The sequence below is a fragment of the Pezoporus wallicus genome, unplaced genomic scaffold (genome assembly GCF_028554395.1).
Source record: "Pezoporus wallicus isolate ANWC-B61680 ecotype Strahan unplaced genomic scaffold, APGP_CSIRO_Pwel_v1 contig_4722, whole genome shotgun sequence".
NCBI classification, from domain to species: domain Eukaryota; kingdom Metazoa; phylum Chordata; class Aves; order Psittaciformes; family Psittacidae; genus Pezoporus; species Pezoporus wallicus.
The window spans coordinates 4062814-4080721 of NW_026641840.1; positions in this window are offsets into that span (position 1 = coordinate 4062814).

Consider the following 17908-nt stretch of genomic DNA (forward strand, 5'->3'; position numbering starts at 1 on the left):
ATGTGCTATCTGGGTCAAACTGTGGATAAAAAAAAAAGGAAGAGTAGAGACTAGGATGAAAAAGACAGAAAAGTAACCAGAGACAGAAGCAAAAATATCATCTGTTTTGGTGGATGAAGATAGCACATCACATTAACAGGCTAGAAGATAAACATATCATCAGCTCTGTTTTCATCATTTAGAGTGGATTATTTTAAGAAACTTCATCAACCAAGTAGGAAGTTGCTATGTGGCTAATAAGGAAGATTGGGTGAGATAACAGCACAAACAGCCTCAGGGAAAAACCCATGATATAAACTGATGGCTACAGCTAAAAGCTGCTATTGAAACAATTTTTTTAAAATTATTATTGATGTAAGAGCTATCATGTGTTCTTCATGCTGCAGTATCCACCATGAAGGTCACATTTGAAACAATGCATATTGATCTGAGCCTATGTAAGAGAGACATTGTAGATGCACAATAATGATTTGGTCCCTGCATCGTGCTCTCACACACTGTCTGTATGGGCACAATGCAACCCACTTCTGACATTTATTTGTCTGCAGACTGCCCAGGCCTTCTCCCAGTGAGGCAGGCTGGAGGCCCTGCAGGAAGAAACGTTCTGCTGAATCTGTGCAGCAGCAATTCCCCAGGCATTGCTTGGGTCCAGCTCCCACTGTGCTGGGGCATCAGAAGTCCCACAATACAGTGTGAAGCGATGTGAGCATACCTTAGCAACAAGAGCTGAAAGCTACTATTCATACCAGCCTTCCTATTGATTTAAAAGCAATTATTTGCCTGAGTAAGTCCCGCTCATGTGAGAAAGGGTTTACAAAATCATGGCCAAAGGCTTTTGAGAGCTCCTGTCGTTCCCAGATATGTGTGTTGTGAGACGCAGTTTACTTTCACTAGGTGCTTACAGCCATGAGTCTTTAACCAAGTTTTCCATGCCTTCCTGTTTTGGAGTTATTCTACACGGTCATATCATTCCTTGGTGTCTTTTAGAAAGATCTGGCATATGACTAAGTTTGGTAAGCATTCTAGGTGGTCCTGAAGTACTTAGCCCTGCCAAGGATCTTTGATACTAGCCAGCCCTTGACATGGTCTCCCAAATCCATCTTGGACTTGTGAAGGGCTGAGGAGAGGACAGCAGCTGACTGAGAAAGGCAAAGTTTCTGAGCTCTGATGTCCATCATACTTATTTATGAAGTGTCCCACACAAAGACCTTGTATGTAGTATCTGGCCCACATATTGCATGTCTTCATCATTCATTAACCCTTTGGTTTTTTTCCTAGACATCAAGGCATAAAATATTTCCTCCTCCCTTATTTCTTCCTTAAGCTTCATACTGGGATGGAAAAAGTGATGCGATTTCTCCTTAAGCGTAAGTGTTTCAGCAGACTCACAAGTGTTTCTGCTTCTCCAGGTCTGCAGCTGCCCTGTCCCATTCTGCCTTGGAAATACTGCAAGGCTTAGGAATAACCTTTCTTCATACATTTAAGCAACATAACGTGCTAATTTAAACTACTCACCCTTGTGTCATGTCCCCCCCTTCCCTTTTTCAGTCCTGCAATTTCTGTACCATGGAACACTTATGAACACAAATCCCCCAGGCAGCTTCCAATATAATCAGCCTTCATCAAGGCTGTTCATTCTGTCAATACAGCTTTTCTCCTCTTGTTCTGTTTTTCCTTTCCTACCTTCTCTAGACCAAGTCTGTGTGAAGGAAGAGGAATGCATTTTCTTCCCCTGGCCCCCCTTTAAGACTTTACAGACAGCCCTGGACTCACTACACTGAAAAACATCCTTATAGGGAAAGGCCAGAGATTGCTTTGCTCAGGTCTTCCTGCACTTCCCTCCTATTCCTCGTTATCCCCTTTCTCCAAGGCCTTCACAGTCCTTTCAGTCGCCTTTACAACGTTTTACCTCTGCTCTCTTGCTCAGTTGATATGTCTGCGCTTTGATCTGCCTCAGACCCCACACACCTCTCCCCTCCCTGCTCTCTCCATTAACACTTTCTTTCCCCCACAAGCACCCAGAGAAATTCTGCAGCTGCTGGCATTCCTAATCCCTTCAGCTGCCCCGCACTGGGGAATTTACTGAATGCCCATGAAGACAGTGCCTGTAGTTACATCCCTGATGAAGAGCCTGCAAAAAGAACCAGTGTCCCAGGTCTGCTCAATGGGGACCCTGCTGGCTTGTGTTTATTATCCTTGGCCTTTAGCCAAGCCAGCCAGGGCAGTGGGCTCACTGGCAGTGCTTGTTCTGGTTGCTCTGGCTGATGAAGGACTCCCCTGAGAAAAACCTGGGGACTGGAGGAGCAGTGTGCCTGCGTGTCTGTGTGCACACTTTTGTCCATCGCTACCCAGCAGCAGTCCTGGATCTTTATGCAGCCTCCCGCATCCTTTTTATTGCTAGATTTCCATTTCCCTGCTACCCCGAAGGGGCCTCTGGCTCCTGCATATCCAGCCAGAGCTCACTGGAGTCTCCTCCAGCATTCCTCCATGTTTCCTCACCAGTTCAGGGGGAAGACTAGCAGTTACTGAATGGCCCATTCACCCCTGGTAGACTTATAAACCACACAGAAAACACGGAGGGCTCCTCTATAGAGCAGCTCAGGCAGGAGCACCAGAGTCAGCAGGAGAGGCACCGTTGCTCAGTACTGAGCAGGAGCTGCTGAACATGGGGTTGGCACAGCAGACTGTGCTGTGGCTGCCCTGTGCCATGATGAGGCCGTTGTCCCCATTGCTCACTGCAGGCTTGCAGCAAATTCACAGGCTGCAATGGTGTCCGAAAGAAGGCTTGCGCTCCTCCTTCAGCTCCAAGTGAGGAGCTGGATCATTTCCAAACGCAGTTATGTGTACTTATCTGGAGGCTGTGTAGATAAATCAGTTCAAGGAATTAACTGGGCTTTTGGAGTAGCTGCAGCTTCTTCCTGCTGAACCCTAGGCAAGGCAATGATCAACTGCCATTACTGAGGCACTGACTGCTGCAAAGCTCTGGTCCAGGCAGAGCTCTCTGCTGCCCAGAAAAAACTATCTGCAGGACCAGGGGTTTCAATCATTCCTAGATATTAACTGGGGAACACCTGTACCTTCTTTCATATGGGATCCTATTGTGAATGTTTGCATTAAGGAATTTGCAGCTTTAAAAAAGGTTGGGAGTCATTTTCAGCTTCTCTAGACTGGAGTTTATATGAAAGGCCTTTATTTTTCTGCTGGCACTGCTCTTTGACGGCCCTGGTACCTGGGCTTTTACCATACTGCTGGTCTCTGGGATCAATATTACATTACGTTTTAAAAGTTGTTTTGGGAAGTCCCCAACATGGGAAAACAGCTGAACATAGCAATGGTGTCAGTATACTGGGCTCAGTATCCCCGGCTGTACAAACAGCTGCCTTGTGTGCCTATTTTGACAATGGAAAACGTTGAGGAAACATAATCCTGAGTCAGTTTGGCTGGTGCAGTATTCACCTCTGGAGTTCTACGCATTATACTTTCGCATCACACACTTTTCCTTCATTTAGCTGAACTTCAAGGTTTGGCAAAGGAAAATGGTGTTTTAGATATGATCCATCACAAGAGTGGAATGAGGAAACCTTGCTTTCCAAACCTGGCTGGACTTCTGCAAATTTTAGTGAAAATCCCTGTTCACATTTTGAAGACTGAAACAAGCTTTTTTGGATTCCCCCATCACAACGGATTAGGAGGTGCCTCAAAGAGCTTTTGAGACTGAAAATACCTTCCTGCTCTTCAGTCCTCTTGCCCTCTTATGCACCACTTGGAGGTTCAGACCATCAGATATACTGAGGTGATTCTTATTAATAGGGATTAAACTTGGTAGTAGCAACCCAGGGGATCAGAGGGTGCTAGGTTTGTAATACTCCTGAGGCTATCAGCAGTAACATATTCTTGACTGTAACTGCTGCTAGTGCATGCAGTTCAGCAAGGATGCAGGTACATCCAATACGCAGATTCACAGGCTGCGTATATGAGTAGTTGCATAGATCTCAAAGTAAAAGGTATCTGAGAGCTGCAGACCAGGTTTGGGACTTAATCTCTTCTGAGAAAATCACAATTTAACAGAAGTAAAAGGATCCTAGTATCAGGTTATGAGGGTTGGTGTTTTGAGCATGTGGAAGAAATCGCAATTAATTTTCAGTTCGGAAGGATCTTTCCATGGTTAGGTAATTGTCTCATACATGTGAAACAATTTCGTGTTTGATTAGGCAGCTGTAAAATAATGACAGTTTTTATCAGAAAACTGAGATCATCTGAACACAAGAGTTTCAGGACAGCACAGTAATTTTGAAGCATGAAAGGAAGAACATGGTTGTTTGCAGAAAACACAGTGACAGGGAGGGGAGGCAGTGCGCTTTTTCAGGAGTCACATTTGAAGGTTAAGATTAGAAGTGCATTATCTTGATGCGGGATTACAGAAAGCCCACTTGCACAGCTGGTGCAACTGGCACCTACAGAAAGACAATCTGCCTGCTCTTCAGCTTCTAAGCAGTGATAACATCACAGTGTTTTCACCATACTGTAGGATAACACTGGGGACGGGTCCCACTGAATTTTAGAATCATTGCTATATATGGATACATGTGTGTTTCTCTGTGTAGCTAACCATTGTCTTTTGCTATTTCCAGTTCCTTAAGTATCACACAGAACTGATTAATTCAGTTCAACTTCTCTAAAGTTTCCTTCAGCTCTTACTTTTGAATGTCCTTCTTTCACTGTGCTTTCCAGGAAGGGAGGGAGGAGGGAGCAGAACAAACATCCACAGCTAGGTCTTGTTTTCAGAGCAGTTCAGTACATTCCTGCAGGCTGGCTAGAAGAGGAAGGGTGTCTGCTGTGTTTTCCCAAAGTTACAGGCAGTCCAGACATTTCACAAGTTATTCATCTGGGGGAGGGCAGCACATTTTGCATATCCACATGTAATGAGTGGGCCCAGAAATAGAAAAGGGTGCAGACAGATGCGGTCAGTACACCCTTCAGGTGGGTCAGGGTGATCTGTGAACTGAGCCATTAGACAGCATAGTTTTGCGGGAGCACCATGTGCTCCCTACAAGGTAGAGATGGAGAGACACCTCAGCAAGTTATTCCTGCAAATAGCCTGAAACCTGTAATCAGTTTATAATCTATGCCTCTACAATTATTGTGCTTGCAGGTACCTAAGCTGCTCAAATAGAAGTTGTGTCTGCAATTAACCATTTGAAGGCTCTGAGCTTCAAAGGCCAGGTGGTAACTGAGCTAAATCCTTACCATGGTAAAGATTTACCGTCCCTAAACATACACATAAAAAACACAAGCATTCATAAATTCAGGAACCTGGTTTCGTAGAAATGCAAGAAGTGTTGAAGCCTTTCTCTTTTGAACAGGTGGATTTGGAGTACTGGAGATTTTCTAGAGTGCTGCTGTGCCTTTGTACCAGAGCAGGTTCTCTGTGATGCTGCAGTATCAGCAGCAAGTCCAAGCTTGCTGCTGAGGCAGAAGGACTCTTGGCCTGGTGTGGAAGGTAACTAATAAACCAGTACTGAGAAAATAACAGCTGACCGGACAGTTCAGATGGACAATTGTTCCTACTTTTGTCATGTAAAACATTTTCCCTTTTGTAGCCCCTCAGTATGTATATTACATTGGTGAGTTGAGTGTTGGTCTCTTTGCCCAAGTAGCAAGTGACCAGATGAGAGGAAGAGGCCTAAAGTTGCACCAAAGGAGGTGTAGATTGGATATTAGGAAAAAATTCTTTGCTGAAAGGGGTGTCAAGCATTGGACCAGGCTGGCCAGGGAAGTGGCAGAGTCACCATCCCTGGAGGTGTTTAAACGACGTGTAGGTGCAGCACTGAGGGGCATGGTTTAGTGCTGGACTTGGCAGTGCTAGATTTATGGTTCGGCTCGATGATATTAAAGGTCTTTTCAAACCTAAATGATTCTATGATTCTATAATTATTTTTATTGTGTGCAACCAAATAATGACCTGAAAATACCATTAGCAATGAGAGCATGCTCACGCTGGCAGCCTGTCACTGCTGAACTTCTTCACTGTCAGTTTGGGTTGCCCACAGACAGGCTCACAGCATGCTTATAACCAATAAAGGGAGGCTGAAAAGATCAGAAGGCATATGCATAATCACTTACTACTTGATGCTAACTGGGAGCATAATAAAAAAAGGAGGCCACCGATTTCTTATTGCATTCAGTGAGTTACTGGGAAATCAAACCAAAAGTCATACTCCAATACCAGCTAATGTCTCTGCTGAGATCCAATCTTCTTACGTGCTCACAATTTTGCTGAAAGACTGGATCAAACAATCATCTAATGAGCCAGGCCTCCAAGGAGTGGCATTTGGGATCCTGGAGGGGAAAATATAGCTTCAATTGCCAGCATTTCATAGTCTGAAATTTCAGATGCTAACTGATCAGTTTGAAGCTGCTGATCTATCTTGATAAGATACGTGTTTTCCTTATCAATGGTATTTCTTTTGATCTTTAGGTTTTCCCTGATGCACCTCTGGCTGCAGTTACCAGGGTTTATCACCCACTTGCTCTAGTTTCCTGATTTACCTTTTACCATCTTCTCTTCTCTTGAAAATTCAACTCATGTTTGTTTAATTGTTGGCTCATGATAAGCTTCCTCATTATCCATCAAGCATGATCGTCAAGCAACGCAGAAAAGAAAAAAACCCAACAAAGGGAATATATTGTTAGTGACATCAGATGTGTCTGAGTTCAGTTATAAATAAAGATATAAGAGGGAAATTTTTTCTGTAAAGAACCTGCAAATTACAGTGTTGCAAGATCCTATTGTATATATCTGGCAGAAATCCCTTTGCTAACTCCAGGGCTTTGTCGTGATGGAGAGGGGATGAATTTTCTTTTCTGTATTTTGCCTTTTTTTCCCCCTAAACTGGATATTTTTCGTTGCTTTTTCTTCCCTGAGAATTACTGGCTGGCCCAAACCTTCTGGATTTTTTTCCACTTAACTTGACATGCAGAATCATTAGCATTTCTCCTTCGGCTGTTAAGCAACAAGCATCACTTACCACAAACAGTTTTTGCTAGTTTGGGCAGCAGAAATGTCCTATTCCTTTCACTTCAGTTTTTAGAGGACTACCGTAAGAAAACATTGCTCACTTCAGTGTAAAGTGTAAAAGATGAAGTTTGACCTTTTCAGCACACTCAAGGCAGAGTGAGGACCCAGTTGCACTGTCCAGGAACAGGCCAGGTCAGGGAACAAAACTCACTGTAATATTCAGGGCAGCTTTGAAAGCAAGGCTATGTGCATCAGAGCCTATGTGAGACTGTTGAAGTATCCAAGTGCTAGAACTGAGGGCTGAAGTCAAAGCCTCACGTCCGTGCTCCAGAAGAGCTGGGTTCAGACTGTCTGCTGGATGTGGAAGTGTCTGTTCCCAGCTCCAACAGCACCAGAAGGACTGGGGTCTGTGCAGCGGTACCAAGCACTCATCTGTTCTGCCCAGCCCAGCTGCAGCATGCTCTTGAGCACACAAATGATGAGAGTGACAAGTGGATCAAGCTCATCCCTTGGACTCCCCTTGCCATAGGGCATTAGGCACTCTGTAGCCAGCCCATAACTGGTGCTCTTGCTAATCTTCAAACTTATAGAGGCATTACGGCCAACGAGAGCTATTTGAAAGCTATCTAGTGAAAGAACCCCTAGTCCCAGGGAGAAAACTGGCTGTCACACAGCTCACAGCAGCAGTAAGCAGGACCGCACACACTCTGCCTCCAAAAGTGCCTGAGTCCCCAGCCTGAAGAAAGGGATGTTTCCTCTCTGCATGGTACCACTCACCTGTGACACCTGTCAGCAGGTGCCACTGACAAACCGGCTGCCTTAAATACTAGCATAGTAGATTGGGAGCTACTGAGTGGCTAGAAAAGTCATTGCGCCCTAAGTGTAAATTGAAGGCATCCTTACACTGGAGCAGGAGCTTTAATTTAACATGCCATCAGAATGCAGGGCACAATTCAAGGGTGATCAAGCACTGACTATTTCTCGTTTTCAGAATCAGAAGGAAGAACTGTATTAGTCTGCTTTCTTAAATCAGTAAGGTGGCACAAGTATTATTTCAACAAAATAAGTTGCATAAGAATATAAACTCTTCCAGTTTAATCCATCCATCCATCAGGACACAAGAGAGCAAGTGGAAGATGCTCATAAATGATTCTTCTTTCAGTGACACCCGAGTGCTGCTGGTGACAACAGCTGCTCATGGAAAACGCAAGTTTGGCCTCCTAGCTCACTACATGGGCTCACCATGGGCAGCCTGAGGAGTGGTTAACCTCCATAGGCATTTTACTCACTGCAATTACTTTGCAAGTGGTTTATCCAGGCTGCTAATTAAACGTTTGCCAGACCTGCCACGCTTGAAACAGATTTTCATTCTCCGTAGGTACACCACAAACTTGAACCTGATGTGATGCTTCTGAGCTCTAGTCGCTCACTCCTTGCCTTGTGGAAAAGCTGACATGGGACGCCTTGAAAGAAGCAGCATCTATAGCTGAAATCACATCTTGGCAATAATTACTTGAGCAGCTAAAAATTACCTCCCAGTAAGTGTGAATGGTGAGGACGTGGCCCAGAGTGTAGCGCTGTAAAAAGGCATCTAGAAATGCAGCAGAATACAGTTTAATTCCTTAACTGTTCATCACCATCTGTTACGAGCTACATCTCAATAAGAAAAAAAGGCCCCACAGTATAAATCCTTTTTATTTAGAAGCACTACATTTAGGATCCAGAAAGGATTTGTGTTTTCCACACAGACTTTTGTGCCTCTTTGTGTCTGGATGCAGCAGCTTTCCCTCTCTGCCTCTGCAGGTGTTGCTGGGGGAAATAAGGTGAGGAGGTCAGTAGTGCTGGATTACAGCATCCATGTCATGCCTGCTTGCAGCAGCTGTGCCTGCAGGTCCCTCCCATGGTCACTCCAATGTCCCTGCTGTCACCATGAGGATGGAAAAAATTGTTCCTCTTAGCTTTAACTTCAAGTGAACCAAAGAAGCCACTTAATTCTTGTAGCCTTGGGCATTTAAGTTCAACTGCAGCGTGTTGAGGCAACAGCAATACCATAGTAAGGATCCCATTTTCTCATTAAAATATGGAAGAAGCATCTTCTCCTGTGAAAGAAAATCTCTCCAGCTGATTTTCTGTACTTTGTGAAACTACGCAGAAGATTAGATAGCAAACCCAAACCCAGCAGGAATTTGCTAAACCCTGCATTAAATGATTCAGTGTTTCTGAATATTGTATGCTAACAGTCTTTTGAAACAAGAATCCAAATCTGAGTTGATTTTACCTACTTCTCAGTGCTGTTCAGCTGTTCAGAGGCTCGAGCTCAGTTTGCCAGGTGGTAACAGTTTTGACTTCCAGCGTTTTCTCTGTATCTTTGCAGAAATGGAGCTAGCACAGTTCTCTCCTACATGTATATATCTGGCAATCTGAACATCAGTTTGTGGTACTCACACTGATCCCAGCTGCTTAGCATGGATACAAGTGGCTGTCAGCTCAGTGCCTGAAGCACGCCTGCAATATGCCTTGCCCATATAAATAATTATAGCAAAAAGCATGGCAGATGAGGAAGTGGCAGTCTAAAAGACAAATCTCTTTTTTTTTTTCATGAATATCCTGTGTTGTTGTGGCCTCTTCTTTGGTCCCAGTTTGCTTTGGCCCAAACAAGAGCCACCCAGTAGCAGGAAGCAGTTTTGTAACCTTTGTACTCACACCAGTGGTGGTGAGATTCGGCTGCTGCCAAAGTAGATGCTGTATCCAAACCTGGATATTAGCATCAAAAGCTGTAGGAAACAACCCTCCTGTCAGTGGGGTTTGACCTGTGTAAAGTAAGAATTAGAACCCTTGCTCATATGAAGAATCCCAGGCTATGAGAAGTTTGGGCTGTCACTCCAAATACAATTTTTACAATACAGAGCATTTACTCTTGGGAGAGCTGGTTATCACACTGAGCTGGTGATTCTTCTCTGGAGGTGCTAAGCCTCAGTAAAAACAACAATTTCATTGGGGGCACTTTCTATTACTGTTAACCCATGTAAAAAACTGGTGCAGCTGCTGCAGAGATTTCTATGATTTTATATGATAGCCATGCCCAGCTCTGAGCCGCAGAGCCGTGTGCTGGGGCACGCGAGGGAGCTGTTGACTCCATCCACTTGGAAGAAGCCATTTCTCCCAGGGCTGCACTTTGTGATCTGCTCTGCTCTGTTCATTGTGAGGGACCAGGCTGCTCCTCGTGCTATGTGGTCTTCTTCTAGCCAAGCAGGGTGGAGATGGAAAAGACTCACCGTTTCCTCTTTCTTTGTTGTGCTCTTTTCACTGGGAACAAGAGGCAACCCATGAAAACATGAACAAGTAGAGCCCCTGTCTCTATCCACAGCCCTCCTCTGCAATTAGGTAGTAGCAGTGTTGATATTGCAGGCACCCAGGCCTTAGAGCTCCATATCTAGTTGATGGGTTGCCCATTTGCCTATAAGGTTCATGTCTATTATCACTGAAATAAAAGGGAAGCCCCTCCATCTATTAACTGGTTCCTCTTCTCTCCTCAGAAAAATGAAACCTAACCTAAAGTACTGTACACCTCCACATTGCCCAAAAAGCTTTCTTCATGCAGAGTGAAAAGCATATTAACATCTCCAGGAGTTATTTTATTATAGTGAAGCAAAGAACAAAACAAAACAAAACGAAATAAAAGTAATTTTAAGAGTAATCCTCATTAAAGAGTAATCCTCATTTTTAAATACTGGAGTAATATTTTGGTGTAATAGCCCTTCCCTTTGGAGACTTCTAAGACTTGGGGAAATTTAGGACTATAATAGGGCCGTTTTCTTTCACTTCAATATAATGGATTTCCCCTGAGTATGGCCTTTGGTTTGATTAAAGTACGAGAAGACTGATACTGGCTCATAAAATAACAGTAGACAAGGCAGCAATAAAAATGCCTCTTTTTCATTGGACTAACAATCTAGATAACTTAATACAGTAGCTTAATATTTTCCAAGTGAGGTTGAGGATGAAGATGGATAAGGATGAGAAATGCTTTTCTGCAATATATACAGTTTAATGGTGGCCCCGATTCAGCACCATGACTAATCTGAATTATTTCTGCTCATAACATTACATTAAACTCCTGCTGAGGGATTCTGCTTTCACAGCCATCTATCCAGTAAGTGGCCACCAAGACGAATTTGGCTTCACAGCGCTGATATTTGGCTAGGTTTTTCATTGGTTTTTCTTTTGTATTTCTCTATTTGTCTCAAGCAGGCAGGCAAGAATATATGACAGAAGGGACCACTTCAGCTAACAGGCTTAACCCAGCAAACATTTGCCACACTGGCTTGGCACCGTGGCAAGTCCCCAGACTTCAGAATCATCAGTCACAGAATTCACTGTCAAATAATACTATTTAAACAAATAAAACAAAACCAAATCACAGCTCTTTCAATTTGCAGTTTTGGTGCTCAACTATGAGGCTGCACGTTTCCAAGTTTCTCTCTGCAATCATAAGGAATTACTTAGTTTATAACAAGATTTTGAACTCTCACATAATCTGAGATTTTTCAGAAACAGGATAAAGAGAAAAAGTTTTCAACTTTTCAAAACTTGGCAAGTTGAAATGTAATTCAGACTTGGTAATAAGGACAGTTTTGTTCTCTCCGATGACTTTCAGGGTATTTAGTAGCACAGATTATTATTTCATACAAGTAATTCTGCACATTGCCATTTGTCTATACTCAGAGGAACAGCAGGCATAATTTCATCATTGAAGTATTAAACTTTTTCTTTGGTAGCTCAGTTGGGATGATTTGTGTTTAGACTTAGACATCCTGCTGAATGAGGGACATAGAAGTGTCTCCTGCTATAAAAACGCTGAAGTGACACCACCACTGGAAAAAAAAACACTTTTGTGATGATGAAAGCTGGATGGGTACAGTGTGGTTATGGTGTTATTGTGTTGTATTTTAAGTGAGAATGTTATCAGGCACAGACTGAGCAAACTGGTAAAGAGGTGGATAATGCACGTCCTGAAAGCAGAGAACTAAACGCCCCCCAGGAATGAAAAGAGACAAGAAAGAAAATAGTGGAAAATAGTAGACCTTGAAGATCTGTATGCAATCATGAGCAACACGAATAACAAATTGGAAGATTTTCATTCACCATCAGAATTCTAACTGCTTTGATAGGACATGGTACATGTATGATCTATTTTGGACAGGGAGAGATGAAGAGGCATGTTTCCAAGATGTGCAATGTGGTTGCATCTGCCTGCTGTGAAGGCCAGCAGTCGGAGGCAACAGAGCTGCTGAAAGTCTTTGAACATAAAAGAGGAGGGGAAGGAGCCCTTCTGCAACAAAGATTATTATTTGGTTCTTGGAGAGGGAAAAGCTCCTTTGGATCCAGTTCCTGCCAGCCAAAGAGGAGATGTTACAGAAGGTGAAGGGAGAAAGCAAACTCTGTGACAGGGATCATAAAGAATGGTATTTCTGACATCTAGCAAGGGAAGGAAGAAAGAAAGCAGTAAAAGAAAAGTGAGGATCTGAAGAAAAGAAGCATCATGCAAGCTGGAGAATTGAGAGAGAAGCAAGGCAGGAGGAAAAAGGGAGTTTAAAGAAAGTTCTCAGAAAGGCAGCCTTGAAAAGACAAGCACAGATTATTTCATATGAAGGAGGTACAGGAATGTAGTAAGAAAGCACTTTTGCTAACTCAGGTGCTTTTCAGTGACCTGAAAATTATTCAGTGTGGAAAGTAGGTCAAGTTGCTAAGGAGATATATGTAAGATGAGCACAAACCTACAAGGGCAAAATCAGAAAGGCCAAGGCATGGAATATAATAGGATTAACACAGGAGGTAACTTGAAAAAAGAACAGAAAAAGTATCTTGAAAGAATATTTGCTAGAACACGAAGGCAAGGAGAAAAGTGGTTCGTGGCTAAGGGCAAAAAAGGTATCATATATAGATAGGAAATGAGGGAGAAAGCAGCAGGTTTCTGCGTATTGGCTGTATCACTGCTTTCGACTTTGTTTCCTAAAGGAGTCTCATAAGCAAGTTAAGGAAAGAGTTTTATTCAAACCACTGTGAAATTGTTATACTGGAAAGCCATACTTTTATAGAAAAGGACAGGTAAATCTATGCTAGGATTTCTCCTGGGTCTGGTATTATTCGGTATTTAATGGTTTGGACACTGGACAACACAGAGCTCTTGTACAGGTTACGAGCTGGAGAACGTGAGTGGAATTCAGAATTATTTTGAAAAATTGTCGTGTCCCAAAATAAATAGGTAGCAAAATTCACTGTATGACTACAAGATGGGCCATGTGGACTAAACAATGTTTTTTAGTACAAGTACAGGCTCTGGGGTGCGCAAGAGCATGTAGGCATATACGGCCTGAATCAGCGATGCTGCACTGCTACGGAAATACAACTTCACAACAAGGAAGGAGCTGTCTGGAAGATATGTTCTGCCTTGTTTGCATGGGTAACATCTCAGCTGTACTTCAAGAGACGGGGTCAGTTTGAGAGAAACCAGGGCAGGAGCAGCTAGAGTAAAGGCACAGTCCACGATCTCGGAGGCGAGACTGCACTGAGGCTGCTTTAGATAAGGGAAAGCTGAGGAGAAATACGACAACTGCTTTGACATTTGTAAAATTGTTCTGTAGACCATGGATCACAGGATGGAATGAAACTGTCTTAAAGAGTGCCACATGGAGGACTGAGGTTAAACAACACAGGCTTTGAATAACTTAGCACCAGTGCCGGCTGTCTACCGAGGGAGCTGTGAGTCGTGGGCATAGGCTGGGAGGATCCCAGGGGCAGGTTAGATCAGCCTCTGCCAGGGATGACCTGGCAGAGCTGAGCCTGCCTTGGGGCAGGGACTGACTGGACTACTTGATCTCTCAAATACCCTTCCAGGGCTGGTTTCCACCCTTCTGCGGCAACTTAAACATTCCCTCCAATGAGAATGGTTGTCACAGAGAGATTTCACAAAACTGACATTTTCCCTGTGAAATTCATAACTGCATCTGTAAGAGGAGTGACCAGAATACCTAATGACTCATCCAGTTAAAAATATCTTAAGGAGCAGAATGATGAGAGTACTTAACATCATCTAATGCAGCCTTGAGAGGGCATAGAAGCAGATTTATTTTCCTAAAGTGACACGTGTAAAAATGGCCTATTTCAGACACAAACAATACATCTGCTACACCAGTATTTCAAAGATGACGAAACATTCTTCAGAACATCATTTTAAATGATATTTTTTAATTGGCTCATCAGAGTTCATTCCAGTTAAATATAGGCAATAATTAGAAAAGACAATAATCGAAGCATCTGTTTGACAAAGCTTTTTACTTCCATAATGATCTAAAACTGGGGATCTTGATTATGCTGCTTCAAACCTACCTCAAAACAGTGTTGCCCCTGAACAATGAGCCAGGCCTGTCTTCCATTTAGGACCAGGCAGGATGGTGGTGGGCAAGTACCAGAAATGACTCAGTTGATTTTGTGCTTAGATTTTGACCAGCCTTGTATTTGACACTCACATTGAAAATTGACTGGAGCAAGAAATTATTTCTGATGTCCTGTGTACTTTCTATGTGAAAAAAATTAATAACAATCTCCTCTGCCTCTTTGCAGTTACGCAGTACATATGCACATACTAGCACTCGAATGCTAACACAAAATATTTTGATAACTCTGTAATAAAGATCCACACAAATATAGGGAAGGCAAGCAACTGGCTGATCAAAATCAGCAGATGAAAGCTAAAAACGTGTCTTGGACTTCAATTGTGTGAGCAGCTCCTATCTGAAAGAAGGGATTTTGTATAAAAAAAAACAGCAAAAACCAGCCCGAGCTGAGAAAGACAGATGGAAGTCATGTTCCTGCTTTACTACAGCATTTTGCTACAGGCAAGTATTATTATCATGATTATCTATACCAAAGCAAAATGCAATAGCTTATGTAGTTGCAAAAACTCAGACAGAATTCCTCATTAGGAAATTATCTAGAGAGTTGGTTTGGGAGATGAAAGCTGTCATCTTCACAATTTTTTCTCTTTCTCTTTTCCTCTTGTCAGCTGTGTAGATGGATAACTTCAAAGACAACCTCTTGATCTATATCTGCCACAAGTTCAGATCTGATAAAAGCACTAAATAAAAGTTTAGGCACAGCAAGTATTCCCATTGATTTAAGTGAACTATCTGGTATATAAGGATAAGTGTAACACAACTCCTGGTACAATTACAGCCTTGTAATGGTCCTCATGTTTCCTGTAAAGGAGAACAAGGCCTTTTCTTCTCGAAAGGTTTATCACTGGTCATAAACAACAAGCTAGCCTTTTATTGCCTTGTACCTTCCCTGGCAAAAGATGATCAAAGAAGAGCAAAGGAAGCCCTAGCTATAGCTATGCACATTATCATAACACACAAGCTGGTGACCTAACAAGAGTCCCTGACTAAAAGGAGACTCACTGGAGGCTTCTTTTTCTGAAGCTCTGGTTGAGATATTATTCAGGCAAACAGCTCTTAAACTCAAAAAAACAAACAAAATATACCCCCACCCCCCCAAAAAAGAAAAACAACCAAGGCAAATTTCCTTATAAAACACAGCCTTGCACCTTGGTGCCTGACTAGGGGCAACCTCACAGAATGATCCACATTTCTCACATGTGGAGGAGATGTTGGTGGCCTCTTGGGAAGGCAGCAGAGATGAGAGGGCACAGGTCCAGAAGTGTAACATAGGGCCAGCTGCTCAGGGGGCTGAGACTCTCCATCCCAGAGGCCCTCCGCGGAGCCACGGCTGACCTGATCACCTTGCTGTGGGAATCCTGCCTCAAGTGTGGGGTTGTGGAGTGGCACCCGTGGCCCTTCCAGCCTACATTTCTGTCATACCCTGATGAGTACTGGAGCAAGAAAGGTAGTTTGAAGCAGAGCCAAGAAGGACATTACCTTTGTGCTTGAAAAGTGTCATGCATTTGTACTCTTAAGAAAGGTTATCAGCTTCCCAGGATGGCTGTGCTCGTAAATGCACTTTGAATAAATGCAATGGGACTATTACTCTGTGCCCTTAAATATGAAGAAACATTCTCTGATTGTCATACAGATTCTAAGGGCTTCAGACAGCAGGACACATTTTGACGACTGCTTCTGGATCACTGCGATGCTGCCAGCATCACTCACTGCTTGGTTGGGTTGGCCCTCTTGCCAGGTAGGCAGTAGGAGAGGATAAAGAATTGCCAACGTTATCTTGGCCTCTTGCACTGTTTGCAAGGAAAAGAAGTAACACTAAGCCAAGAAAGTTTGAATATCTATTAAGGCTTACAATATCCTAATGAAACACATGTATTAATTATTAATACAAATTGTATCAGATAGCGAAAATTCATGCATATAAAATTGACTTATATTTACATTTGAAACATTTTCGTTTTCTCCAGCATGAAAGTTTGCCTTTAATGGCCTATTAGTGTCTAGTTAATGCTACATTAGCTGATTTTTAATGTACTGAACTAGCAACAAAGAAATCACAATCCAGACATTACCTCAAGAAGAAAACACAGAAGGAATCATGCATGGGAAAGAGGTGCTTAATTTTTTTCTTTTGTCTCTCATCAGACCAAATTCATTAGAAATACAGTCTATAAAATAGCGCTTAGCATATTACAGAAAATTGTACCAAGGGTAATTTTGCAATGTGGTAACAAGGGAATTAAAACCAGCCATTCACATTAATAATAACAAATATTCAGCATCTAATCACCTATATGCCACCTCAAAAGCTTCCTCTGTATGAGCTTGTCAAAGTTCTACCCCATTTTTGTAATGAGTTTACCCACTCAAGAGAGAAAATGCATTTTAATGAAATGCTGATGCAGTACCTGTAGCTTTATTTGCAATTTGACAGAAATTAAAAAAAAAGAAAAAATTATTTGAAAGCTACACGTAGGTGAGCAAACATTTGTTTAATGTGTGGGTAGCCGATAACCTCTAGATTGCATTGAACTAATATAGGTCTCTATAGAGATGGTTACATTAAGGTTATTATGTGATATAACAACCTAGGCTGATAGAGGTCATGCTAATAGGGACTTGGGTAAAGGAAACTATAAGTGAAAAATAATGTCAGAGACAATAGGTATGAACAGACTTTCCGCTACAAAGCCCAGCTAGAAGTAGCCTGATCACAAATTAACAATCCAGATAAACTGGTAATGGTGTGAGGGCTGATGCAATGGCAGAGCTGATGTAAGAACCTGGCTGAGACATTCCCCATTGAGATGCAAATGTGGGAGCAGGGAGAGCTGCTGCATGGCAGGAACACCACGGCCTCCTCCTCCACAATGATGCTCTGCGTGGGCGGATTCCAGCCAGTGACTGAGCAACTAAGAAAGAGGAATCCATTGGAAGTAAGATGTTTTTCTATCATACTAAAAAACTGTGAAAATGAAAAGCATACATATATGTACTTTTATGCCTTATTTGCATGCTTTGCTCTTTATTTACTTAATGAGCTGTATGCTCAAGATTTTCGTTAATAGACTTCTAAGCACATCACTACTTAATACTTGTTTGTCCAGTGAAAGTTCCTTGATTATAAAATATATAAATATAATAATATATATATAAAATATGTAAATAAAATATATAAATCTTTTATATTTAATTTTTCCTGTGTGTCTATGATATGTCTTAGATTATTTCCACTAAAACACAATCTTTGTTCATAGAAGGTAGGAATTCTGTCACTTTATTTTAGCCTCATAGAGTTTAGCAGCTTGTCTGTTCTCGTTGTCTGGGTTCCCTCTGTTATCAGTGGAGAGACAGAGGCCTCTCCAGAGGGAAACTCATTTGATTTGTCTCGGATGTCTTGATTTGTCTTTAGACCAAGATGAATCAATCACTC